We start from the raw sequence: 26,545 nt of genomic DNA, 5'->3' as shown, positions 1-26,545 counted from the left end.
GAAAGTAGATTGGACTGACTGCAGCCTAGCTGTATCTGTCTCCATGTTGTTTGTTTGTCCTTTTTTTCGATTCGTATTAATTTTGTTGTCGCTTACAGCGCCACCTAGTGGCCTGTCGCCGCGCCCTTTTTCACCTGGCCTCGGACTGAGCCCCTGCACATGTGTGCCGATTTGGGTGAAGGGATCTCACTCCTTCCCGGAGTTATAGCCATTCGAGCCACCTCGGACACGCCACCTTAGCACGTTTTGAGGTCCCCTCGCCAAGGTGAATGGAAATTTCCTCTTTTTTTGGATGATTATTGACAGTCAGACTCCAGAGAAGCTTTCTGTGCTGATTTGGGTGGGACTGGGCCAAATACCTGGCGCTAGATTGCAAAAGAAGGTTTTCGACAAAATCCAAAATACCCGAAAATTTCGTCAGAGCGACGAGCCAATCTGAGACCTGCGTCTCGTTCGGCTCGAGCCAAGGATTCCGATGACATAAGGCACGTGGCTCTGCGACCAACCGTTTGGGAGTTACGAGCGATGCCGTACTTTCCGTCGCTGCAGTTCCACCGTCAGGCCGATCGGGACAAGGCCCGGTGACGTTGCAGACAGGGGAGGGTACTACGATCCCGCAGTGTTTCGGGTGTTTTCATCTTTGTTTGATTGTCTTTTTACATTACATTTTCCCTATTTTTCAGCTTACGGCGCCACCTACTGGCCTGTCGCCACGCCCCTTTTCACCTGGCCTCGGACTGAGCCCCTGCACAGGTGTGCCGATTTGGGTGAAGGGATCTCACTCCTTCCCGGAGTTATAGCCATTCGAGCCACCTCGGACACGCCACCTTAGCACGTTTTGAGGTCCCCTCGCCAAGGTGAATGGAAATTTCCTCTTTTTTTGGATGATTATTGACAGTCAGACTCCAGAGAAGCTTTCTGTGCTGATTTGGGTGGGACTGGGCCAAATACCTGGCGCTAGGTTGCAAAAGAAGGTTTTCGACAAAATCCAAAATACCCGAAAATTTCGTCAGAGCGACGAGCCAATCTGAGACCTGCGTCTCGTTCGGCTCGAGCCAAGGATTCCGATGACATAAGGCACGTGGCTCTGCGACCAACCGTTTGGGAGTTACGAGCGATGCCGTACTTTCCGTCGCTGCAGTTCCACCGTCAGGCCGATCGGGACAAGGCCCGGTGACGTTGCAGACAGGGGAGGGTACTACGATCCCGCAGTGTTTCGGGTGTTTTCATCTTTGTTTGATTGTCTTTTTACATTACATTTTCCCTATTTTTCAGCTTACGGCGCCACCTACTGGCCTGTCGCCACGCCCCTTTTCACCTGGCCTCGGACTGAGCCCCTGCACAGGTGTGCCGATTTGGGTGAAGGGATCTCACTCCTTCCCGGAGTTATAGCCATTCGAGCCACCTCGGACACGCCACCTTAGCACGTTTTGAGGTCCCCTCGCCAAGGTGAATGGAAATTTCCTCTTTTTTTGGATGATTATTGACAGTCAGACTCCAGAGAAGCTTTCTGTGCTGATTTGGGTGGGACTGGGCCAAATACCTGGCGCTAGGTTGCAAAAGAAGGTTTTCGACAAAATCCAAAATACCCGAAAATTTCGTCAGAGCGACGAGCCAATCTGAGACCTGCGTCTCGTTCGGCTCGAGCCAAGGATTCCGATGACATAAGGCACGTGGCTCTGCGACCAACCGTTTGGGAGTTACGAGCGATGCCGTACTTTCCGTCAGGCCGATCGGGACGAGGCCCGGTGACGTTGTAGACAGGGGAGGCTACCACCATCCCCCAGCGTTTTTAGGTCTCCCAAAACTTACCAAAGCCGAGATGGGCATCGCCGTGTCCGGCTTCCTCCCTGCTGCGTCTTAGCAGCATCGCTTCTCGGCCTTTTGGCTAAGATCAAGTGTAGTATCTGTTCTTATCAGTTTAATATCTGATACGTCCCCCATCCGGGGACTACATATTAAATGGATTTTTAGATCACGGAGCTGGAGCCGGGGCTTGCTCCATCCACTCCATGCATCGGCCTGGTATTGCAGTGTCTCCAGGAACGGTGTGCTTTCCCTTTTTGGGGATTGCCATTTATTGTGTCGAATAGCAGAACAAGGAATGAGAGCTGCCATTGCAGATGCTGTGGTTTATTGCAAACTTTTTTCCTGATGTGTCCTCCTGGGGTCTTGGACTCTTCCACTAACGATGCACCCACCTGAGGTCTTGAAGTCTTTCACAGACGAGGTGGTGCATCGAATCAGGTGTGTTTGTTTAAAGAGAGTCATCTAAAACTGGCGTTGGGAAGCACCGGCCCATGAGCTTGGCAGTTTCCAGGCAAGTAACGGAAGGCACCCGTCCTTCCTTTCCTGGAGCGGGGGCGGAGGGCTAACCGTTGGTGAGGATGGTAGAGATGCAAATCAGACCTCTGGCTGACCGCCTGGGCCTTCATACTTACCTGGCAGGGGAGACACCATGATCAAGAAGGCGGTTCACCCAGGGCGAGGCTTGTCCATTGCACTCCGGCCATGCTGACCCCTGCGAATTCCCCAAATGCGGGAATCTCGACTGCATAATTTATGGTAGTGGGGGACTGCGTTCGCGCTCTCCCCTGAAATTGTTGGTGAAACAAAGCAGAAGAGGTTTTTACAGTTTTTTATTTATTTCCATTTCAGAATGGGGAGTTCTGTCACATGCGAGATACGTGTTGTGCGCCTGTGAAACAAAGTCACTTACGCTCTTGAAAAATCAGACCCTGGTGGGTAGTTTAGTTCGAACATAGCGCAGACCTTACTTTGAAAGTAGATTGGACTGACTGCAGCCTAGCTGTATCTGTCTCCATGTTGTTTGTTTGTCCTTTTTTTCGATTCGTATTAATTTTGTTGTCGCTTACAGCGCCACCTAGTGGCCTGTCGCCGCGCCCTTTTTCACCTGGCCTCGGACTGAGCCCCTGCACATGTGTGCCGATTTGGGTGAAGGGATCTCACTCCTTCCCGGAGTTATAGCCATTCGAGCCACCTCGGACACGCCACCTTAGCACGTTTTGAGGTCCCCTCGCCAAGGTGAATGGAAATTTCCTCTTTTTTTGGATGATTATTGACAGTCAGACTCCAGAGAAGCTTTCTGTGCTGATTTGGGTGGGACTGGGCCAAATACCTGGCGCTAGATTGCAAAAGAAGGTTTTCGACAAAATCCAAAATACCCGAAAATTTCGTCAGAGCGACGAGCCAATCTGAGACCTGCGTCTCGTTCGGCTCGAGCCAAGGATTCCGATGACATAAGGCACGTGGCTCTGCGACCAACCGTTTGGGAGTTACGAGCGATGCCGTACTTTCCGTCGCTGCAGTTCCACCGTCAGGCCGATCGGGACAAGGCCCGGTGACGTTGCAGACAGGGGAGGGTACTACGATCCCGCAGTGTTTCGGGTGTTTTCATCTTTGTTTGATTGTCTTTTTACATTACATTTTCCCTATTTTTCAGCTTACGGCGCCACCTACTGGCCTGTCGCCACGCCCCTTTTCACCTGGCCTCGGACTGAGCCCCTGCACAGGTGTGCCGATTTGGGTGAAGGGATCTCACTCCTTCCCGGAGTTATAGCCATTCGAGCCACCTCGGACACGCCACCTTAGCACGTTTTGAGGTCCCCTCGCCAAGGTGAATGGAAATTTCCTCTTTTTTTGGATGATTATTGACAGTCAGACTCCAGAGAAGCTTTCTGTGCTGATTTGGGTGGGACTGGGCCAAATACCTGGCGCTAGGTTGCAAAAGAAGGTTTTCGACAAAATCCAAAATACCCGAAAATTTCGTCAGAGCGACGAGCCAATCTGAGACCTGCGTCTCGTTCGGCTCGAGCCAAGGATTCCGATGACATAAGGCACGTGGCTCTGCGACCAACCGTTTGGGAGTTACGAGCGATGCCGTACTTTCCGTCGCTGCAGTTCCACCGTCAGGCCGATCGGGACAAGGCCCGGTGACGTTGCAGACAGGGGAGGGTACTACGATCCCGCAGTGTTTCGGGTGTTTTCATCTTTGTTTGATTGTCTTTTTACATTACATTTTCCCTATTTTTCAGCTTACGGCGCCACCTACTGGCCTGTCGCCACGCCCCTTTTCACCTGGCCTCGGACTGAGCCCCTGCACAGGTGTGCCGATTTGGGTGAAGGGATCTCACTCCTTCCCGGAGTTATAGCCATTCGAGCCACCTCGGACACGCCACCTTAGCACGTTTTGAGGTCCCCTCGCCAAGGTGAATGGAAATTTCCTCTTTTTTTGGATGATTATTGACAGTCAGACTCCAGAGAAGCTTTCTGTGCTGATTTGGGTGGGACTGGGCCAAATACCTGGCGCTAGGTTGCAAAAGAAGGTTTTCGACAAAATCCAAAATACCCGAAAATTTCGTCAGAGCGACGAGCCAATCTGAGACCTGCGTCTCGTTCGGCTCGAGCCAAGGATTCCGATGACATAAGGCACGTGGCTCTGCGACCAACCGTTTGGGAGTTACGAGCGATGCCGTACTTTCCGTCAGGCCGATCGGGACGAGGCCCGGTGACGTTGTAGACAGGGGAGGCTACCACCATCCCCCAGCGTTTTTAGGTCTCCCAAAACTTACCAAAGCCGAGATGGGCATCGCCGTGTCCGGCTTCCTCCCTGCTGCGTCTTAGCAGCATCGCTTCTCGGCCTTTTGGCTAAGATCAAGTGTAGTATCTGTTCTTATCAGTTTAATATCTGATACGTCCCCCATCCGGGGACTACATATTAAATGGATTTTTAGATCACGGAGCTGGAGCCGGGGCTTGCTCCATCCACTCCATGCATCGGCCTGGTATTGCAGTGTCTCCAGGAACGGTGTGCTTTCCCTTTTTGGGGATTGCCATTTATTGTGTCGAATAGCAGAACAAGGAATGAGAGCTGCCATTGCAGATGCTGTGGTTTATTGCAAACTTTTTTCCTGATGTGTCCTCCTGGGGTCTTGGACTCTTCCACTAACGATGCACCCACCTGAGGTCTTGAAGTCTTTCACAGACGAGGTGGTGCATCGAATCAGGTGTGTTTGTTTAAAGAGAGTCATCTAAAACTGGCGTTGGGAAGCACCGGCCCATGAGCTTGGCAGTTTCCAGGCAAGTAACGGAAGGCACCCGTCCTTCCTTTCCTGGAGCGGGGGCGGAGGGCTAACCGTTGGTGAGGATGGTAGAGATGCAAATCAGACCTCTGGCTGACCGCCTGGGCCTTCATACTTACCTGGCAGGGGAGACACCATGATCAAGAAGGCGGTTCACCCAGGGCGAGGCTTGTCCATTGCACTCCGGCCATGCTGACCCCTGCGAATTCCCCAAATGCGGGAATCTCGACTGCATAATTTATGGTAGTGGGGGACTGCGTTCGCGCTCTCCCCTGAAATTGTTGGTGAAACAAAGCAGAAGAGGTTTTTACAGTTTTTTATTTATTTCCATTTCAGAATGGGGAGTTCTGTCACATGCGAGATACGTGTTGTGCGCCTGTGAAACAAAGTCACTTACGCTCTTGAAAAATCAGACCCTGGTGGGTAGTTTAGTTCGAACATAGCGCAGACCTTACTTTGAAAGTAGATTGGACTGACTGCAGCCTAGCTGTATCTGTCTCCATGTTGTTTGTTTGTCCTTTTTTTCGATTCGTATTAATTTTGTTGTCGCTTACAGCGCCACCTAGTGGCCTGTCGCCGCGCCCTTTTTCACCTGGCCTCGGACTGAGCCCCTGCACATGTGTGCCGATTTGGGTGAAGGGATCTCACTCCTTCCCGGAGTTATAGCCATTCGAGCCACCTCGGACACGCCACCTTAGCACGTTTTGAGGTCCCCTCGCCAAGGTGAATGGAAATTTCCTCTTTTTTTGGATGATTATTGACAGTCAGACTCCAGAGAAGCTTTCTGTGCTGATTTGGGTGGGACTGGGCCAAATACCTGGCGCTAGATTGCAAAAGAAGGTTTTCGACAAAATCCAAAATACCCGAAAATTTCGTCAGAGCGACGAGCCAATCTGAGACCTGCGTCTCGTTCGGCTCGAGCCAAGGATTCCGATGACATAAGGCACGTGGCTCTGCGACCAACCGTTTGGGAGTTACGAGCGATGCCGTACTTTCCGTCGCTGCAGTTCCACCGTCAGGCCGATCGGGACAAGGCCCGGTGACGTTGCAGACAGGGGAGGGTACTACGATCCCGCAGTGTTTCGGGTGTTTTCATCTTTGTTTGATTGTCTTTTTACATTACATTTTCCCTATTTTTCAGCTTACGGCGCCACCTACTGGCCTGTCGCCACGCCCCTTTTCACCTGGCCTCGGACTGAGCCCCTGCACAGGTGTGCCGATTTGGGTGAAGGGATCTCACTCCTTCCCGGAGTTATAGCCATTCGAGCCACCTCGGACACGCCACCTTAGCACGTTTTGAGGTCCCCTCGCCAAGGTGAATGGAAATTTCCTCTTTTTTTGGATGATTATTGACAGTCAGACTCCAGAGAAGCTTTCTGTGCTGATTTGGGTGGGACTGGGCCAAATACCTGGCGCTAGGTTGCAAAAGAAGGTTTTCGACAAAATCCAAAATACCCGAAAATTTCGTCAGAGCGACGAGCCAATCTGAGACCTGCGTCTCGTTCGGCTCGAGCCAAGGATTCCGATGACATAAGGCACGTGGCTCTGCGACCAACCGTTTGGGAGTTACGAGCGATGCCGTACTTTCCGTCGCTGCAGTTCCACCGTCAGGCCGATCGGGACAAGGCCCGGTGACGTTGCAGACAGGGGAGGGTACTACGATCCCGCAGTGTTTCGGGTGTTTTCATCTTTGTTTGATTGTCTTTTTACATTACATTTTCCCTATTTTTCAGCTTACGGCGCCACCTACTGGCCTGTCGCCACGCCCCTTTTCACCTGGCCTCGGACTGAGCCCCTGCACAGGTGTGCCGATTTGGGTGAAGGGATCTCACTCCTTCCCGGAGTTATAGCCATTCGAGCCACCTCGGACACGCCACCTTAGCACGTTTTGAGGTCCCCTCGCCAAGGTGAATGGAAATTTCCTCTTTTTTTGGATGATTATTGACAGTCAGACTCCAGAGAAGCTTTCTGTGCTGATTTGGGTGGGACTGGGCCAAATACCTGGCGCTAGGTTGCAAAAGAAGGTTTTCGACAAAATCCAAAATACCCGAAAATTTCGTCAGAGCGACGAGCCAATCTGAGACCTGCGTCTCGTTCGGCTCGAGCCAAGGATTCCGATGACATAAGGCACGTGGCTCTGCGACCAACCGTTTGGGAGTTACGAGCGATGCCGTACTTTCCGTCAGGCCGATCGGGACGAGGCCCGGTGACGTTGTAGACAGGGGAGGCTACCACCATCCCCCAGCGTTTTTAGGTCTCCCAAAACTTACCAAAGCCGAGATGGGCATCGCCGTGTCCGGCTTCCTCCCTGCTGCGTCTTAGCAGCATCGCTTCTCGGCCTTTTGGCTAAGATCAAGTGTAGTATCTGTTCTTATCAGTTTAATATCTGATACGTCCCCCATCCGGGGACTACATATTAAATGGATTTTTAGATCACGGAGCTGGAGCCGGGGCTTGCTCCATCCACTCCATGCATCGGCCTGGTATTGCAGTGTCTCCAGGAACGGTGTGCTTTCCCTTTTTGGGGATTGCCATTTATTGTGTCGAATAGCAGAACAAGGAATGAGAGCTGCCATTGCAGATGCTGTGGTTTATTGCAAACTTTTTTCCTGATGTGTCCTCCTGGGGTCTTGGACTCTTCCACTAACGATGCACCCACCTGAGGTCTTGAAGTCTTTCACAGACGAGGTGGTGCATCGAATCAGGTGTGTTTGTTTAAAGAGAGTCATCTAAAACTGGCGTTGGGAAGCACCGGCCCATGAGCTTGGCAGTTTCCAGGCAAGTAACGGAAGGCACCCGTCCTTCCTTTCCTGGAGCGGGGGCGGAGGGCTAACCGTTGGTGAGGATGGTAGAGATGCAAATCAGACCTCTGGCTGACCGCCTGGGCCTTCATACTTACCTGGCAGGGGAGACACCATGATCAAGAAGGCGGTTCACCCAGGGCGAGGCTTGTCCATTGCACTCCGGCCATGCTGACCCCTGCGAATTCCCCAAATGCGGGAATCTCGACTGCATAATTTATGGTAGTGGGGGACTGCGTTCGCGCTCTCCCCTGAAATTGTTGGTGAAACAAAGCAGAAGAGGTTTTTACAGTTTTTTATTTATTTCCATTTCAGAATGGGGAGTTCTGTCACATGCGAGATACGTGTTGTGCGCCTGTGAAACAAAGTCACTTACGCTCTTGAAAAATCAGACCCTGGTGGGTAGTTTAGTTCGAACATAGCGCAGACCTTACTTTGAAAGTAGATTGGACTGACTGCAGCCTAGCTGTATCTGTCTCCATGTTGTTTGTTTGTCCTTTTTTTCGATTCGTATTAATTTTGTTGTCGCTTACAGCGCCACCTAGTGGCCTGTCGCCGCGCCCTTTTTCACCTGGCCTCGGACTGAGCCCCTGCACATGTGTGCCGATTTGGGTGAAGGGATCTCACTCCTTCCCGGAGTTATAGCCATTCGAGCCACCTCGGACACGCCACCTTAGCACGTTTTGAGGTCCCCTCGCCAAGGTGAATGGAAATTTCCTCTTTTTTTGGATGATTATTGACAGTCAGACTCCAGAGAAGCTTTCTGTGCTGATTTGGGTGGGACTGGGCCAAATACCTGGCGCTAGATTGCAAAAGAAGGTTTTCGACAAAATCCAAAATACCCGAAAATTTCGTCAGAGCGACGAGCCAATCTGAGACCTGCGTCTCGTTCGGCTCGAGCCAAGGATTCCGATGACATAAGGCACGTGGCTCTGCGACCAACCGTTTGGGAGTTACGAGCGATGCCGTACTTTCCGTCGCTGCAGTTCCACCGTCAGGCCGATCGGGACAAGGCCCGGTGACGTTGCAGACAGGGGAGGGTACTACGATCCCGCAGTGTTTCGGGTGTTTTCATCTTTGTTTGATTGTCTTTTTACATTACATTTTCCCTATTTTTCAGCTTACGGCGCCACCTACTGGCCTGTCGCCACGCCCCTTTTCACCTGGCCTCGGACTGAGCCCCTGCACAGGTGTGCCGATTTGGGTGAAGGGATCTCACTCCTTCCCGGAGTTATAGCCATTCGAGCCACCTCGGACACGCCACCTTAGCACGTTTTGAGGTCCCCTCGCCAAGGTGAATGGAAATTTCCTCTTTTTTTGGATGATTATTGACAGTCAGACTCCAGAGAAGCTTTCTGTGCTGATTTGGGTGGGACTGGGCCAAATACCTGGCGCTAGGTTGCAAAAGAAGGTTTTCGACAAAATCCAAAATACCCGAAAATTTCGTCAGAGCGACGAGCCAATCTGAGACCTGCGTCTCGTTCGGCTCGAGCCAAGGATTCCGATGACATAAGGCACGTGGCTCTGCGACCAACCGTTTGGGAGTTACGAGCGATGCCGTACTTTCCGTCGCTGCAGTTCCACCGTCAGGCCGATCGGGACAAGGCCCGGTGACGTTGCAGACAGGGGAGGGTACTACGATCCCGCAGTGTTTCGGGTGTTTTCATCTTTGTTTGATTGTCTTTTTACATTACATTTTCCCTATTTTTCAGCTTACGGCGCCACCTACTGGCCTGTCGCCACGCCCCTTTTCACCTGGCCTCGGACTGAGCCCCTGCACAGGTGTGCCGATTTGGGTGAAGGGATCTCACTCCTTCCCGGAGTTATAGCCATTCGAGCCACCTCGGACACGCCACCTTAGCACGTTTTGAGGTCCCCTCGCCAAGGTGAATGGAAATTTCCTCTTTTTTTGGATGATTATTGACAGTCAGACTCCAGAGAAGCTTTCTGTGCTGATTTGGGTGGGACTGGGCCAAATACCTGGCGCTAGGTTGCAAAAGAAGGTTTTCGACAAAATCCAAAATACCCGAAAATTTCGTCAGAGCGACGAGCCAATCTGAGACCTGCGTCTCGTTCGGCTCGAGCCAAGGATTCCGATGACATAAGGCACGTGGCTCTGCGACCAACCGTTTGGGAGTTACGAGCGATGCCGTACTTTCCGTCAGGCCGATCGGGACGAGGCCCGGTGACGTTGTAGACAGGGGAGGCTACCACCATCCCCCAGCGTTTTTAGGTCTCCCAAAACTTACCAAAGCCGAGATGGGCATCGCCGTGTCCGGCTTCCTCCCTGCTGCGTCTTAGCAGCATCGCTTCTCGGCCTTTTGGCTAAGATCAAGTATCTTGTCGGACGGTTGAGACTGCGATCGCCTCTTGGAGGTTTCCTGACTCGAGATCGTTTCATATCTTGAGTCACACAACTTTGAGAGGTATATTGAACTCTGCTGCTTCGGGCTCCAACAAGTTTTAAGGTGAGGTCTTTTAATTATTTATTTTGTTATTTATTGTTGTATTTATTGTTGTTTTAAGTTTTTAGGCTGTTGGTGCCTCCATCATGTCGGCTGCCCGTGCCGGCGTGCGGAGGCACCACAGCGTGCGTTTTTTATTCAGGCAGGGTGAGGGGAAGCTCCTGGGAATGTCCCGTATGGACTTTTCCAGGAAGCTGATCCAAAAGACCCTAGCTTTTAAATGTGACGACCTGAATTGTTTGATGACTCTGCCCTTGAACAAAGGATTTGATGTTAGTTTTAAAACCGCTTCCCTACTTAATGACTTTTGGCAAAGGTTTGAATCAGTTAAAGCCCAGTTCTCCATGTTCACTGTTGAGAAACTTTCTGATAACACACTTAAAACTGTGATTGTCAGGATGTTCAATGAAACCGTGACTGGAGATGATATTTGTGTTTGGTTGGGTAGATTTTGCACTGTTCGAGGCCAGCCTGTCAAAGTGTTAGATGAAGATGGCATTTGGACATGCTCCTGGCGAATTCCCATTAAACAATGGGAAGACGCTGGGGGCTACCAGGGCCTGAAGCATCTGCCTTCCATGATTGTGCTCGGAGAGAACAGAGGCTACATACATTATCAAGGAATGCCCAAACTCTGCAGAAAGTGTGCAAGGTTTGGTCATCTAGCTGAAGCATGCCAAGAGTTAATCTGTGGGAAGTGTAGAGAAATTGGTCACAGTTTTGATGACTGTACCAATGGCAGACGGTGCAATCTTTGTGGAGAAACAAACCATCTCTACAGAGACTGCCCTAAAAGTTTTGCCAACAAGCTAAAAATGGCCGCCCCACATGGGCAACAAACAAAGGAACAAAGGAGAGAGGAGGCGGTCCCTGAGGTTTTGGCGGGAATTTCAAATTCCCAGCCGGCCTCAGGGATTGGGCAGGAAGGAGGAAGTGGGGCGGCCACAGGGGCGGAGGCAACGGAACAGGAAATGGTAATGGAAGGAGAGGAAAGTGAGGAAGAGTCACTGGTAACAGTTTCGGATGGGGTGGAAGAATCCACCGGGAGTGAGACACAGTGTTCACTCCCTAATGCTCAGGTGCAAAAAAGGCCTGCGGGGTCTCCTCTGATTGTAACGGAGGAGAAAAAATCTAGGGCAGCATATAAGCTCGATAGTTCCGACTCGGTAGATCTGGAGCGCATGTGGCCCCTAGAGTCCCCAAATGAGGTTTCCTTTTTGCACATTAAGCTAACAGCATCAACGCCAAAGGAGCCACAAGAGGTTCCCTCTGTGGCCTCTGAAGCGACAGGCATTTGCCCTCCTGACCTCAGCTCATCTGGGGAAAAGGAAAGACAAATGCTACAAGATGTAACATGATTTTAATCATATTTTTGTAGTCTTTTTATTGTCTTCTGTTTTAAATGCCTCATACCTTTTTTACCCTACTGCTCATGGCCCTCACCATCTCTACTATCAATGTCAGAAGTGTGAGGTCCACCATTAGAGCACAGAGTATTTTGTCCCTTTTAAAATCTTTTAAGTCAGATTTGTTTTTATTACAAGAGTGTTCTCTGCCCTTTTTAACTAGGTACACAAAAATGGAAGAGCTATGGTCCGCAGGAGCCTCCATATGGAGCGGATCAAATTTTAACAAAAACGACGGAGTTGCGGTTTTAATTAATAATCCTAACATCTTGGTGAAGGGCAGCACTGTGGTGAGGCAAGGCCGGGCACTTTTAGTAAATCTGACCTTTTTAGACAGGGATTTTAATGTTCTTAATGTATATGGTTTTACGGAAAAGAACGAAAGATATGAGCTTTTAGAAGACTTGCAACCCCACATGCTAGGTAGGGCTCCCCTAATGGTAGCAGGGGATTTTAATTGTGTTTTATCTAAAACAGACAGGAAAAGGGTAGGGGAGGATTTCAGAGTGGACAAAACGTCGGTTTTATTGCAGGGTTTAGTCAGAGATTTTAATTTAGTCGACTGTTTTAAAATTTTGCATCAAAGAGAGGAGGGCTTCACCTGGTTCAGTGGTGACGGTACCAAAGCCTCTCGAATCGACTACGTGTTTACAAGGGACTGCCCGCCAACCGATGCTACATTAACCCCCCTTTTTTTCTCTGATCACATGATGCTGTCTTGCACCCTTTCACTGCCCATGGGTGTGACGGTAGGGGGAGGGCTGTGGAAGCTGAACTGTTCCCTGTTGGAAGACAAGAATGTAATTTTAGAATATAGGGAACAGTTCAGCCAATGGCAGACCCTCCAAGACTTTTATGATACACGTGCACAGTGGTGGGAGATGGTAAAGGACCGGACGAGACAGTTTTTTAGAAAGATAGGGAAAGAAAAGAAGAGTAGGGAAAAGAAATGCATGTTGGGGTTGCAAAAAAGACTACAAAGGTATTTTAATCTTTTAAATAATGGTTTTGATTTTAACACTGAAATCCAGGATGTAAAAAAGGAAATGTCAGTTTTAGCCAATATAGAAAGTAAAGGGGTCCTTTTAAGAAGCAAAGAGAGAGAAATTGAAGAAGGGGAAAAGTGTACCAGATATTTTTTTAAGAAAATAATAACAAGGGGTGGGGGGTTAACCAGGGTTAAAACAGGGGATAGGGAGGTTAACACAACAAAAGAGATTTTAGAGGATGTGGAAAAATTTTATGGGGCTTTATATAGTTTTAAAAAGGTACACTCAGACACCGTAAAAGAAGTTTTAAATTTTGTTGAGAAAAGGGTCGACTGTCAAAATGAGATTTTAGCCCAAGATTTGAACATTTTAGAAACCCAAAAAGCTCTTGGAGGTTTTAAAAGGGGGAAGTCCCCAGGAGTGGATGGACTTCCCCTGGAGTTTTATCTAACATTTTGGGACATTTTAGGACAAGAGCTTTTGACAGTTTTTAAAGAGTTTGAGACCCTCGACAGACTTCCAGACAGTTTTAGAATAGGGATAGTTTCTTTACTTCACAAAAAAGGTGACCGGACTGACTTAAAAAACTGGAGACCCATAACACTTTTAAATTTCGATTATAAACTTTTTAGCAAAGTTTTAGCAACACGCATGTCAACTGTTTTAGAGGACGTGATTCACCCGGATCAAGCTTGTTCTGTGCCCGGAAGAAAGATAACAGACAACCTAGTGCTGATTAGAGACACCATCTGTTACGCGAGAGACAGAAATATTCGGCTAGTAGTCCTAAATTTAGATTTTGAAAAAGCATTTGATCGAGTCTCGCAGCAGTACCTCTTCCAGGTTCTGGAGAAAATGGGGTTTCCAAAGAGGTTTATAGCCTGGGTGGGACTGCTGTACAAGGGAATAGTCAGCAAAATTCTAATAAATGGGCATCTTTCCAAAGCTGTGAACATACACAGTGGTGTCCGTCAGGGATGTCCTTTATCTCCTCTTCTGTATGTGGCTTGCATCGAGCCACTGGCACAGATCTTGAGAAGGGACAAATGGATCAAAGGACTGGACGTTCCTGGGACGGGGGGACTGACGGCGACCTGTGTTTTATATATGGACGACGTAACTCTTTTAGCCACAGACGTTTTATCAATACGAAGAGCACTGGACTTGACTGACTGGTACGGTCGGGCCTCGGGCGCCAAACTCAATAGAAACAAGTCCGAGGCCCAGCTCTTCGGGCCGTGGGGAGACGTGGACACAGGAGGACTTGATTTGGTTTTTAAAGACAACGATTTTAAGATTTTAGGCGTTAAATTTGATAAAGACGGGGGTGGACGGGAAAACTGGACTGACTTGTTAGGGAAAGTTAGGAAAAGACTGGGGTTTTGGGGACTAAGACAGATGACGATGGAAGGCAAGGTTTTAATTTTTAAATCTGTGATTTTACCTCTGATTTTACTTGTCTGTTCTGTTTTTAGCCCCCCTCGGTGGTTCCTGGGGAAACTGGAGAGGGCGGTGTTTTACTTCCTGTGGGGGTCCAAGTGGGAGCGCCTGAAGAGGGAGACCATCAAGAAAAGGCCGGAGAACGGTGGAAAAGGCCTCCCAGACCCCCACCTGTTTTTAGGCAGCCGCTTCACCGCCCTGCACATTAGTTATGCCACGACCCCATCCAAAGAAAACAAGACGGCTGCAATGGCGCGATTTTGGATGGGGTCTTACCTACGAACACTGAAAATTTTACCAGTGGACTTGAAAACCCCAGTGTCTTTTAACTTGCCCAAAGAGTACAGTTTTATAAAAAAGTTTTTAAAGAAATACCTTTTAGAGAGTGAAGATGTCACCATTTTAACTCAACACAAGTCTCTCATCTCGGTTGTGCAGGACCGGGAACCGGTGAGTCCAGTTCCGGGCCTCACACCAAGTGAGGCCAAACAAGTTTGGCGGAACGCGGCTCACCCCGCTCTCCAGAACAGGCACAAGGACTTATCGTGGATGGTGGCTCATGAGATCCTCCCGGTCAGGGCGGTTATGCACTCCAGAGGCATGGCCAAAAACCCCATCTGCCCGCTGTCCGGCTGCAATTCCCCAGAGACCGTCCACCACCTGCTCTGGGAGTGCAGCACTGCGCGGGACCTGTGGGCCAAGACCGGCCCCCTGTATTTCCCGTGCCTACCAGCGGGTGGGGCCCAGTTCGGGTACCAGCTCGCCATCCTTGGGGTGGGCCGGGGCTTGAAGGACTTGACGGCACAGAAATTTACCTCGCTCTGGCTCACCCTCAACGTCATCAAGGATGCCATCTGGGCCACCAGAAACCTGCTGGTGGGGAAGCGCGTTACGGTAACCCTCCATGCATGCGAGCTAAAGGTAACATCAATGCTGCAGGGGTACCGGACGACGATATTCGGACGGGGGGGCCGGGGTCGCACGGAGAGGGTCCCGGCAGGCACCGACCCTGGCCGCCCGTAGATGCACCCTCACCACTCTGGCTACGGGAACAGCGGGCCAGCGGGCCGGAGGAGAGGGGATCTCCGCTGAGTCCATAAAGTAGCATCTCATGTCCCTGTTCTGGAGAGTGGGGTGATGACCCACTTGATAAGGACTCACCCCCGGTCTTGCACAATAGATGATTTTTAATTGGTGTTTTTTATTGTTTTATTATGAAAGAGGTTTTATTAACATATATATACGAGGCTTGTTTGTTTTTTTTAAAAATTTGTATTTTACTTTTGGAACTGACCGCACCTTTTAAACACACCTCAATAATGGACTTTTAAAAACAAGCAAAACACTGTGGTTTTAATCAAATGCTTTTTAAAAATGATTGTTTTCTTTCATTTTACCATGTGTATTTATTATATATTATATTGCTTGTTTTAATGTGTGATTAAAAAGAAAATGTTGTGTGAAAAAGAAAAAATGCAAATGGAAAAAATGTAAATGGTGACAATAAAACTTTTTCGAAAGAAAAAAATCTGTTCTTATCAGTTTAATATCTGATACATCCCCCATCCGGGGACTACATATTAAATGGATTTTTAGATCACGGAGCTGGAGCCGGGGCTTGCTCCATCCACTCCATGCATCGGCCTGGTATTGCAGTGTCTCCAGGAACGGTGTGCTTTCCCTTTTTGGGGATTGCCATTTATTGTGTCGAATAGCAGAACAAGGAATGAGAGCTGCCATTGCAGATGCTGTGGTTTATTGCAAACTTTTTTCCTGATGTGTCCTCCTGGGGTCTTGGACTCTTCCACTAACGATGCACCCACCTGAGGTCTTGAAGTCTTTCACAGACGAGGTGGTGCATCGAATCAGGTGTGTTTGTTTAAAGAGAGTCATCTAAAACTGGCGTTGGGAAGCACCGGCCCATGAGCTTGGCAGTTTCCAGGCAAGTAACGGAAGGCACCCGTCCTTCCTTTCCTGGAGCGGGGGCGGAGGGCTAACCGTTGGTGAGGATGGTAGAGATGCAAATCAGACCTCTGGCTGACCGCCTGGGCCTTCATACTTACCTGGCAGGGGAGACACCATGATCAAGAAGGCGGTTCACCCAGGGCGAGGCTTGTCCATTGCACTCCGGCCATGCTGACCCCTGCGAATTCCCCAAATGCGGGAATCTCGACTGCATAATTTATGGTAGTGGGGGACTGCGTTCGCGCTCTCCCCTGAAATTGTTGGTGAAACAAAGCAGAAGAGGTTTTTACAGTTTTTTATTTATTTCCATTTCAGAATGGGGAGTTCTGTCACATGCGAGATACGTGTTGTGCGCCTGTGAAACAAAGTCACTTACGCTCTTGAAAAATCAGACCCTGGTGGGTAGTTTAGTTCGAACATAGCGCAGACCTTACTTTGAAAGTAGATTGGACTGACTGCAGCCTAGCTGTATCTGTCTCCATGTTGTTTGTTTGTCCTTTTTTTCGATTCGTATTAATTTTGTTGTCGCTTACAGCGCCACCTAGTGGCCTGTCGCCGCGCCCTTTTTCACCTGGCCTCGGACTGAGCCCCTGCACATGTGTGCCGATTTGGGTGAAGGGATCTCACTCCTTCCCGGAGTTATAGCCATTCGAGCCACCTCGGACACGCCACCTTAGCACGTTTTGAGGTCCCCTCGCCAAGGTGAATGGAAATTTCCTCTTTTTTTGGATGATTATTGACAGTCAGACTCCAGAGAAGCTTTCTGTGCTGATTTGGGTGGGACTGGGCCAAATACCTGGCGCTAGGTTGCAAAAGAAGGTTTTCGACAAAATCCAAAATACCCGAAAATTTCGTCAGAGCGACGAGCCAATCTGAGACCTGCGTCTCGTTCGGCTCGAGCCAAGGATTCCGATGACATAAGGCACGTGGCTCTGCGACCAACCGTTTGGGAGTTACGAGCGATGCCGTACTTTCCGTCGCTGCAGTTCCACCGTCAGGCCGATCGGGACAAGGCCCGGTGACGTTGCAGACAGGGGAGGGTACTACGATCCCGCAGTGTTTCGGGTGTTTTCATCTTTGTTTGATTGTCTTTTTACATTACATTTTCCCTATTTTTCAGCTTACGGCGCCACCTAGTGGCCTGTCGCCGCGCCCTTTTTCACCTGGCCTCGGACTGAGCCCCTGCACAGGTGTGCCGATTTGGGTGAAGGGATCTCACTCCTTCCCGGAGTTATAGCCATTCGAGCCACCTCGGACACGCCACCTTAGCACGTTTTGAGGTCCCCTCGCCAAGGTGAATGGAAATTTCCTCTTTTTTTGGATGATTATTGACAGTCAGACTCCAGAGAAGCTTTCTGTGCTGATTTGGGTGGGACTGGGCCAAATACCTGGCGCTAGGTTGCAAAAGAAGGTTTTCGACAAAATCCAAAATACCCGAAAATTTCGTCAGAGCGACGAGCCAATCTGAGACCTGCGTCTCGTTCGGCTCGAGCCAAGGATTCCGATGACATAAGGCACGTGGCTCTGCGACCAACCGTTTGGGAGTTACGAGCGATGCCGTACTTTCCGTCGCTGCAGTTCCACCGTCAGGCCGATCGGGACAAGGCCCGGTGACGTTGCAGACAGGGGAGGGTACTACGATCCCGCAGTGTTTCGGGTGTTTTCATCTTTGTTTGATTGTCTTTTTACATTACATTTTCCCTATTTTTCAGCTTACGGCGCCACCTACTGGCCTGTCGCCACGCCCCTTTTCACCTGGCCTCGGACTGAGCCCCTGCACAGGTGTGCCGATTTGGGTGAAGGGATCTCACTCCTTCCCGGAGTTATAGCCATTCGAGCCACCTCGGACACGCCACCTTAGCACGTTTTGAGGTCCCCTCGCCAAGGTGAATGGAAATTTCCTCTTTTTTTGGATGATTATTGACAGTCAGACTCCAGAGAAGCTTTCTGTGCTGATTTGGGTGGGACTGGGCCAAATACCTGGCGCTAGGTTGCAAAAGAAGGTTTTCGACAAAATCCAAAATACCCGAAAATTTCATCAGAGCGACGAGCCAATCTGAGACCTGCGTCTCGTTCGGCTCGAGCCAAGGATTCCGATGACATAAGGCACGTGGCTCTGCGACCAACGAGCGATGCCGTACTTTCCGTCAGGCCGATCGGGACGAGGCCCGGTGACGTTGTAGACAGGGGAGGCTACCACCATCCCCCAGCGTTTTTAGGTCTCCCAAAACTTACCAAAGCCGAGATGGGCATCGCCGTGTCCGGCTTCCTCCCTGCTGCGTCTTAGCAGCATCGCTTCTCGGCCTTTTGGCTAAGATCAAGTGTAGTATCTGTTCTTATCAGTTTAATATCTGATACGTCCCCCATCCGGGGACTACATATTAAATGGATTTTTAGATCACGGAGCTGGAGCCGGGGCTTGCTCCATCCACTCCATGCATCGGCCTGGTATTGCAGTGTCTCCAGGAACGGTGTGCTTTCCCTTTTTGGGGATTGCCATTTATTGTGTCGAATAGCAGAACAAGGAATGAGAGCTGCCATTGCAGATGCTGTGGTTTATTGCAAACTTTTTTCCTGATGTGTCCTCCTGGGGTCTTGGACTCTTCCACTAACGATGCACCCACCTGAGGTCTTGAAGTCTTTCACAGACGAGGTGGTGCATCGAATCAGGTGTGTTTGTTTAAAGAGAGTCATCTAAAACTGGCGTTGGGAAGCACCGGCCCATGAGCTTGGCAGTTTCCAGGCCAGTAACGGAAGGCACCCGTCCTTCCTTTCCTGGAGCGGGGGCGGAGGGCTAACCGTTGGTGAGGATGGTAGAGATGCAAATCAGACCTCTGGCTGACCGCCTGGGCCTTCATACTTACCTGGCAGGGGAGACACCATGATCAAGAAGGCGGTTCACCCAGGGCGAGGCTTGTCCATTGCACTCCGGCCATGCTGACCCCTGCGAATTCCCCAAATGCGGGAATCTCGACTGCATAATTTATGGTAGTGGGGGACTGCGTTCGCGCTCTCCCCTGAAATTGTTGGTGAAACAAAGCAGAAGAGGTTTTTACAGTTTTTTATTTATTTCCATTTCAGAATGGGGAGTTCTGTCACATGCGAGATACGTGTTGTGCGCCTGTGAAACAAAGTCACTTACGCTCTTGAAAAATCAGACCCTGGTGGGTAGTTTAGTTCGAACATAGCGCAGACCTTACTTTGAAAGTAGATTGGACTGACTGCAGCCTAGCTGTATCTGTCTCCATGTTGTTTGTTTGTCCTTTTTTTCGATTCGTATTAATTTTGTTGTCGCTTACAGCGCCACCTAGTGGCCTGTCGCCGCGCCCTTTTTCACCTGGCCTCGGACTGAGCCCCTGCACATGTGTGCCGATTTGGGTGAAGGGATCTCACTCCTTCCCGGAGTTATAGCCATTCGAGCCACCTCGGACACGCCACCTTAGCACGTTTTGAGGTCCCCTCGCCAAGGTGAATGGAAATTTCCTCTTTTTTTGGATGATTATTGACAGTCAGACTCCAGAGAAGCTTTCTGTGCTGATTTGGGTGGGACTGGGCCAAATACCTGGCGCTAGGTTGCAAAAGAAGGTTTTCGACAAAATCCAAAATACCCGAAAATTTCGTCAGAACGACGAGCCAATCTGAGACCTGCGTCTCGTTCGGCTCGAGCCAAGGATTCCGATGACATAAGGCACGTGGCTCTGCGACCAACCGTTTGGGAGTTACGAGCGATGCCGTACTTTCCGTCGCTGCAGTTCCACCGTCAGGCCGATCGGGACAAGGCCCGGTGACGTTGCAGACAGGGGAGGGTACTACGATCCCGCAGTGTTTCGGGTGTTTTCATCTTTGTTTGATTGTCTTTTTACATTACATTTTCCCTATTTTTCAGCTTACGGCGCCACCTACTGGCCTGTCGCCACGCCCCTTTTCGAGCCACCTCGGACACGCCACCTTAGCACGTTTTGAGGTCCCCTCGCCAAGGTGAATGGAAATTTCCTCTTTTTTTGGATGATTATTGACAGTCAGACTCCAGAGAAGCTTTCTGTGCTGATTTGGGTGGGACTGGGCCAAATACCTGGCGCTAGGTTGCAAAAGAAGGTTTTCGACAAAATCCAAAATACCCGAAAATTTCGTCAGAGCGACGAGCCAATCTGAGACCTGCGTCTCGTTCGGCTCGAGCCAAGGATTCCGATGACATAAGGCACGTGGCTCTGCGACCAACCGTTTGGGAGTTACGAGCGATGCCGTACTTTCCGTCGCTGCAGTTCCACCGTCAGGCCGATCGGGACAAGGCCCGGTGACGTTGCAGACAGGGGAGGGTACTACGATCCCGCAGTGTTTCGGGTGTTTTCATCTTTGTTTGATTGTCTTTTTACATTACATTTTCCCTATTTTTCAGCTTACGGCGCCACCTACTGGCCTGTCGCCACGCCCCTTTTCACCTGGCCTCGGACTGAGCCCCTGCACAGGTGTGCCGATTTGGGTGAAGGGATCTCACTCCTTCCCGGAGTTATAGCCATTCGAGCCACCTCGGACACGCCACCTTAGCACGTTTTGAGGTCCCCTCGCCAAGGTGAATGGAAATTTCCTCTTTTTTTGGATGATTATTGACAGTCAGACTCCAGAGAAGCTTTCTGTGCTGATTTGGGTGGGACTGGGCCAAATACCTGGCGCTAGGTTGCAAAAGAAGGTTTTCGACAAAATCCAAAATACCCGAAAATTTCGTCAGAGCGACGAGCCAATCTGAGACCTGCGTCTCGTTCGGCTCGAGCCAAGGATTCCGATGACATAAGGCACGTGGCTCTGCGACCAACCGTTTGGGAGTTACGAGCGATGCCGTACTTTCCGTCAGGCCGATCGGGACGAGGCCCGGTGACGTTGTAGACAGGGGAGGCTACCACCATCCCCCAGCGTTTTTAGGTCTCCCAAAACTTACCAAAGCCGAGATGGGCATCGCCGTGTCCGGCTTCCTCCCTGCTGCGTCTTAGCAGCATCGCTTCTCGGCCTTTTGGCTAAGATCAAGTGTAGTATCTGTTCTTATCAGTTTAATATCTGATACGTCCCCCATCCGGGGACTACATATTAAATGGATTTTTAGATCACGGAGCTGGAGCCGGGGCTTGCTCCATCCACTCCATGCATCGGCCTGGTATTGCAGTGTCTCCAGGAACGGTGTGCTTTCCCTTTTTGGGGATTGCCATTTATTGTGTCGAATAGCAGAACAAGGAATGAGAGCTGCCATTGCAGATGCTGTGGTTTATTGCAAACTTTTTTCCTGATGTGTCCTCCTGGGGTCTTGGACTCTTCCACTAACGATGCACCCACCTGAGGTCTTGAAGTCTTTCACAGACGAGGTGGTGCATCGAATCAGGTGTGTTTGTTTAAAGAGAGTCATCTAAAACTGGCGTTGGGAAGCACCGGCCCATGAGCTTGGCAGTTTCCAGGCAAGTAACGGAAGGCACCCGTCCTTCCTTTCCTGGAGCGGGGGCGGAGGGCTAACCGTTGGTGAGGATGGTAGAGATGCAAATCAGACCTCTGGCTGACCGCCTGGGCCTTCATACTTACCTGGCAGGGGAGACACCATGATCAAGAAGGCGGTTCACCCAGGGCGAGGCTTGTCCATTGCACTCCGGCCATGCTGACCCCTGCGAATTCCCCAAATGCGGGAATCTCGACTGCATAATTTATGGTAGTGGGGGACTGCGTTCGCGCTCTCCCCTGAAATTGTTGGTGAAACAAAGCAGAAGAGGTTTTTACAGTTTTTTATTTATTTCCATTTCAGAATGGGGAGTTCTGTCACATGCGAGATACGTGTTGTGCGCCTGTGAAACAAAGTCACTTACGCTCTTGAAAAATCAGACCCTGGTGGGTAGTTTAGTTCGAACATAGCGCAGACCTTACTTTGAAAGTAGATTGGACTGACTGCAGCCTAGCTGTATCTGTCTCCATGTTGTTTGTTTGTCCTTTTTTTCGATTCGTATTAATTTTGTTGTCGCTTACAGCGCCACCTAGTGGCCTGTCGCCGCGCCCTTTTTCACCTGGCCTCGGACTGAGCCCCTGCACATGTGTGCCGATTTGGGTGAAGGGATCTCACTCCTTCCCGGAGTTATAGCCATTCGAGCCACCTCGGACACGCCACCTTAGCACGTTTTGAGGTCCCCTCGCCAAGGTGAATGGAAATTTCCTCTTTTTTTGGATGATTATTGACAGTCAGACTCCAGAGAAGCTTTCTGTGCTGATTTGGGTGGGACTGGGCCAAATACCTGGCGCTAGGTTGCAAAAGAAGGTTTTCGACAAAATCCAAAATACCCGAAAATTTCGTCAGAGCGACGAGCCAATCTGAGACCTGCGTCTCGTTCGGCTCGAGCCAAGGATTCCGATGACATAAGGCACGTGGCTCTGCGACCAACCGTTTGGGAGTTACGAGCGATGCCGTACTTTCCGTCGCTGCAGTTCCACCGTCAGGCCGATCGGGACAAGGCCCGGTGACGTTGCAGACAGGGGAGGGTACTACGATCCCGCAGTGTTTCGGGTGTTTTCATCTTTGTTTGATTGTCTTTTTACATTACATTTTCCCTATTTTTCAGCTTACGGCGCCACCTACTGGCCTGTCGCCACGCCCCTTTTCGAGCCACCTCGGACACGCCACCTTAGCACGTTTTGAGGTCCCCTCGCCAAGGTGAATGGAAATTTCCTCTTTTTTTGGATGATTATTGACAGTCAGACTCCAGAGAAGCTTTCTGTGCTGATTTGGGTGGGACTGGGCCAAATACCTGGCGCTAGGTTGCAAAAGAAGGTTTTCGACAAAATCCAAAATACCCGAAAATTTCGTCAGAGCGACGAGCCAATCTGAGACCTGCGTCTCGTTCGGCTCGAGCCAAGGATTCCGATGACATAAGGCACGTGGCTCTGCGACCAACCGTTTGGGAGTTACGAGCGATGCCGTACTTTCCGTCGCTGCAGTTCCACCGTCAGGCCGATCGGGACAAGGCCCGGTGACGTTGCAGACAGGGGAGGGTACTACGATCCCGCAGTGTTTCGGGTGTTTTCATCTTTGTTTGATTGTCTTTTTACATTACATTTTCCCTATTTTTCAGCTTACGGCGCCACCTACTGGCCTGTCGCCACGCCCCTTTTCACCTGGCCTCGGACTGAGCCCCTGCACAGGTGTGCCGATTTGGGTGAAGGGATCTCACTCCTTCCCGGAGTTATAGCCATTCGAGCCACCTCGGACACGCCACCTTAGCACGTTTTGAGGTCCCCTCGCCAAGGTGAATGGAAATTTCCTCTTTTTTTGGATGATTATTGACAGTCAGACTCCAGAGAAGCTTTCTGTGCTGATTTGGGTGGGACTGGGCCAAATACCTGGCGCTAGGTTGCAAAAGAAGGTTTTCGACAAAATCCAAAATACCCGAAAATTTCGTCAGAGCGACGAGCCAATCTGAGACATGCGTCTCGTTCGGCTCGAGCCAAGGATTCCGATGACATAAGGCACGTGGCTCTGCGACCAACCGTTTGGGAGTTACGAGCGATGCCGTACTTTCCGTCAGGCCGATCGGGACGAGGCCCGGTGACGTTGTAGACAGGGGAGGCTACCACCATCCCCCAGCGTTTTTAGGTCTCCCAAAACTTACCAAAGCCGAGATGGGCATCGCCGTGTCCGGCTTCCTCCCTGCTGCGTCTTAGCAGCATCGCTTCTCGGCCTTTTGGCTAAGATCAAGTGTAGTATCTGTTCTTATCAGTTTAATATCTGATACATCCCCCATCCGGGGACTACATATTAAATGGATTTTTAGATCACGGAGCTGGAGCCGGGGCTTGCTCCATCCAATCCATGCATCGGCCTGGTATTGCAGTGTCTCCAGGAACGGTGTGCTTTCCCTTTTTGGGGATTGCCATTTATTGTGTCGAATAGCAGAACAAGGAATGAGAGCTGCCATTGCAGATGCTGTGGTTTATTGCAAACTTTTTTCCTGATGTGTCCTCCTGGGGTCTTGGACTCTTCCACTAACGATGCACCCACCTGAGGTCTTGAAGTCTTTCACAGACGAGGTGGTGCATCGAATCAGGTGTGTTTGTTTAAAGAGAGTCATCTAAAACTGGCGTTGGGAAGCACCGGCCCATGAGCTTGGCAGTTTCCAGGCAAGTAACGGAAGGCACCCGTCCTTCCTTTCCTGGAGCGGGGGCGGAGGGCTAACCGTTGGTGAGGATGGTAGAGATGCAAATCAGACCTCTGGCTGACCGCCTGGGCCTTCATACTTACCTGGCAGGGGAGACACCATGATCAAGAAGGCGGTTCACCCAGGGCGAGGCTTGTCCATTGCACTCCGGCCATGCTGACCCCTGCGAATTCCCCAAATGCGGGAATCTCGACTGCATAATTTATGGTAGTGGGGGACTGCGTTCGCGCTCTCCCCTGAAATTGTTGGTGAAACAAAGCAGAAGAGGTTTTTACAGTTTTTTATTTATTTCCATTTCAGAATGGGGAGTTCTGTCACATGCGAGATACGTGTTGTGCGCCTGTGAAACAAAGTCACTTACGCTCTTGAAAAATCAGACCCTGGTGGGTAGTTTAGTTCGAACATAGCGCAGACCTTACTTTGAAAGTAGATTGGACTGACTGCAGCCTAGCTGTATCTGTCTCCATGTTGTTTGTTTGTCCTTTTTTTCGATTCGTATTAATTTTGTTGTCGCTTACAGCGCCACCTAGTGGCCTGTCGCCGCGCCCTTTTTCACCTGGCCTCGGACTGAGCCCCTGCACATGTGTGCCGATTTGGGTGAAGGGATCTCACTCCTTCCCGGAGTTATAGCCATTCGAGCCACCTCGGACACGCCACCTTAGCACGTTTTGAGGTCCCCTCGCCAAGGTGAATGGAAATTTCCTCTTTTTTTGGATGATTATTGACAGTCAGACTCCAGAGAAGCTTTCTGTGCTGATTTGGGTGGGACTGGGCCAAATACCTGGCGCTAGGTTGCAAAAGAAGGTTTTCGACAAAATCCAAAATACCCGAAAATTTCGTCAGAGCGACGAGCCAATCTGAGACCTGCGTCTCGTTCGGCTCGAGCCAAGGATTCCGATGACATAAGGCACGTGGCTCTGCGACCAACCGTTTGGGAGTTACGAGCGATGCCGTACTTTCCGTCGCTGCAGTTCCACCGTCAGGCCGATCGGGACAAGGCCCGGTGACGTTGCAGACAGGGGAGGGTACTACGATCCCGCAGTGTTTCGGGTGTTTTCATCTTTGTTTGATTGTCTTTTTACATTACATTTTCCCTATTTTTCAGCTTACGGCGCCACCTAGTGGCCTGTCGCCGCGCCCTTTTTCACCTGGCCTCGGACTGAGCCCCTGCACAGGTGTGCCGATTTGGGTGAAGGGATCTCACTCCTTCCCGGAGTTATAGCCATTCGAGCCACCTCGGACACGCCACCTTAGCACGTTTTGAGGTCCCCTCGCCAAGGTGAATGGAAATTTCCTCTTTTTTTGGATGATTATTGACAGTCAGACTCCAGAGAAGCTTTCTGTGCTGATTTGGGTGGGACTGGGCCAAATACCTGGCGCTAGGTTGCAAAAGAAGGTTTTCGACAAAATCCAAAATACCCGAAAATTTCGTCAGAGCGACGAGCCAATCTGAGACCTGCGTCTCGTTCGGCTCGAGCCAAGGATTCCGATGACATAAGGCACGTGGCTCTGCGACCAACCGTTTGGGAGTTACGAGCGATGCCGTACTTTCCGTCGCTGCAGTTCCACCGTCAGGCCGATCGGGACAAGGCCCGGTGACGTTGCAGACAGGGGAGGGTACTACGATCCCGCAGTGTTTCGGGTGTTTTCATCTTTGTTTGATTGTCTTTTTACATTACATTTTCCCTATTTTTCAGCTTACGGCGCCACCTACTGGCCTGTCGCCACGCCCCTTTTCACCTGGCCTCGGACTGAGCCCCTGCACAGGTGTGCCGATTTGGGTGAAGGGATCTCACTCCTTCCCGGAGTTATAGCCATTCGAGCCACCTCGGACACGCCACCTTAGCACGTTTTGAGGTCCCCTCGCCAAGGTGAATGGAAATTTCCTCTTTTTTTGGATGATTATTGACAGTCAGACTCCAGAGAAGCTTTCTGTGCTGATTTGGGTGGGACTGGGCCAAATACCTGGCGCTAGGTTGCAAAAGAAGGTTTTCGACAAAATCCAAAATACCCGAAAATTTCATCAGAGCGACGAGCCAATCTGAGACCTGCGTCTCGTTCGGCTCGAGCCAAGGATTCCGATGACATAAGGCACGTGGCTCTGCGACCAACGAGCGATGCCGTACTTTCCGTCAGGCCGATCGGGACGAGGCCCGGTGACGTTGTAGACAGGGGAGGCTACCACCATCCCCCAGCGTTT

General features: G+C 50.5%; 1 long non-coding RNA gene, 13 other non-coding genes and 1 pseudogene across 14 annotated transcripts in view; 14 read left to right on the top strand and 1 right to left on the bottom strand.

The window, feature by feature from the left end:
* LOC128011370 (uncharacterized) overlaps window positions 1-26,545 on the bottom strand; it is a 214,116-nt gene that overhangs the window by 146,979 nt on the left and 40,592 nt on the right. The gene's annotated exons all lie outside the window — the stretch shown is intronic.
* Window positions 1,869-2,059, top strand: LOC128012463 (U2 spliceosomal RNA). The gene has a single exon (XR_008182986.1). It is a non-coding gene; the product is annotated as a U2 spliceosomal RNA (small nuclear RNA).
* LOC128012225 (U1 spliceosomal RNA) lies at window positions 2,434-2,597 on the top strand. Its single transcript, XR_008182741.1, has one exon. It is a non-coding gene; the product is annotated as a U1 spliceosomal RNA (small nuclear RNA).
* Window positions 4,649-4,839, top strand: LOC128012462 (U2 spliceosomal RNA). Its single transcript, XR_008182985.1, has one exon. It is a non-coding gene; the product is annotated as a U2 spliceosomal RNA (small nuclear RNA).
* On the top strand, window positions 5,214-5,377 carry LOC128012224 (U1 spliceosomal RNA). The gene has a single exon (XR_008182740.1). It is a non-coding gene; the product is annotated as a U1 spliceosomal RNA (small nuclear RNA).
* LOC128012461 (U2 spliceosomal RNA) lies at window positions 7,429-7,619 on the top strand. The gene has a single exon (XR_008182984.1). It is a non-coding gene; the product is annotated as a U2 spliceosomal RNA (small nuclear RNA).
* Window positions 7,994-8,157, top strand: LOC128012223 (U1 spliceosomal RNA). Its single transcript, XR_008182739.1, has one exon. It is a non-coding gene; the product is annotated as a U1 spliceosomal RNA (small nuclear RNA).
* On the top strand, window positions 15,709-15,884 carry LOC128012675 (uncharacterized; annotated as a pseudogene).
* On the top strand, window positions 16,259-16,422 carry LOC128012222 (U1 spliceosomal RNA). The gene has a single exon (XR_008182737.1). It is a non-coding gene; the product is annotated as a U1 spliceosomal RNA (small nuclear RNA).
* On the top strand, window positions 18,460-18,650 carry LOC128012460 (U2 spliceosomal RNA). The gene has a single exon (XR_008182983.1). It is a non-coding gene; the product is annotated as a U2 spliceosomal RNA (small nuclear RNA).
* On the top strand, window positions 19,025-19,188 carry LOC128012221 (U1 spliceosomal RNA). The gene has a single exon (XR_008182736.1). It is a non-coding gene; the product is annotated as a U1 spliceosomal RNA (small nuclear RNA).
* On the top strand, window positions 21,158-21,348 carry LOC128012459 (U2 spliceosomal RNA). The gene has a single exon (XR_008182982.1). It is a non-coding gene; the product is annotated as a U2 spliceosomal RNA (small nuclear RNA).
* On the top strand, window positions 21,723-21,886 carry LOC128012220 (U1 spliceosomal RNA). The gene has a single exon (XR_008182735.1). It is a non-coding gene; the product is annotated as a U1 spliceosomal RNA (small nuclear RNA).
* LOC128012634 (U2 spliceosomal RNA) lies at window positions 23,856-24,046 on the top strand. Its single transcript, XR_008183157.1, has one exon. It is a non-coding gene; the product is annotated as a U2 spliceosomal RNA (small nuclear RNA).
* Window positions 24,421-24,584, top strand: LOC128012219 (U1 spliceosomal RNA). The gene has a single exon (XR_008182734.1). It is a non-coding gene; the product is annotated as a U1 spliceosomal RNA (small nuclear RNA).

Source organism: Carassius gibelio, chromosome B23 (genome assembly GCF_023724105.1).
Source record: "Carassius gibelio isolate Cgi1373 ecotype wild population from Czech Republic chromosome B23, carGib1.2-hapl.c, whole genome shotgun sequence".
Taxonomy (NCBI): Eukaryota; Metazoa; Chordata; class Actinopteri; order Cypriniformes; family Cyprinidae; genus Carassius; species Carassius gibelio.
This window is presented reverse-complemented; position numbering and strand designations above follow the sequence as displayed.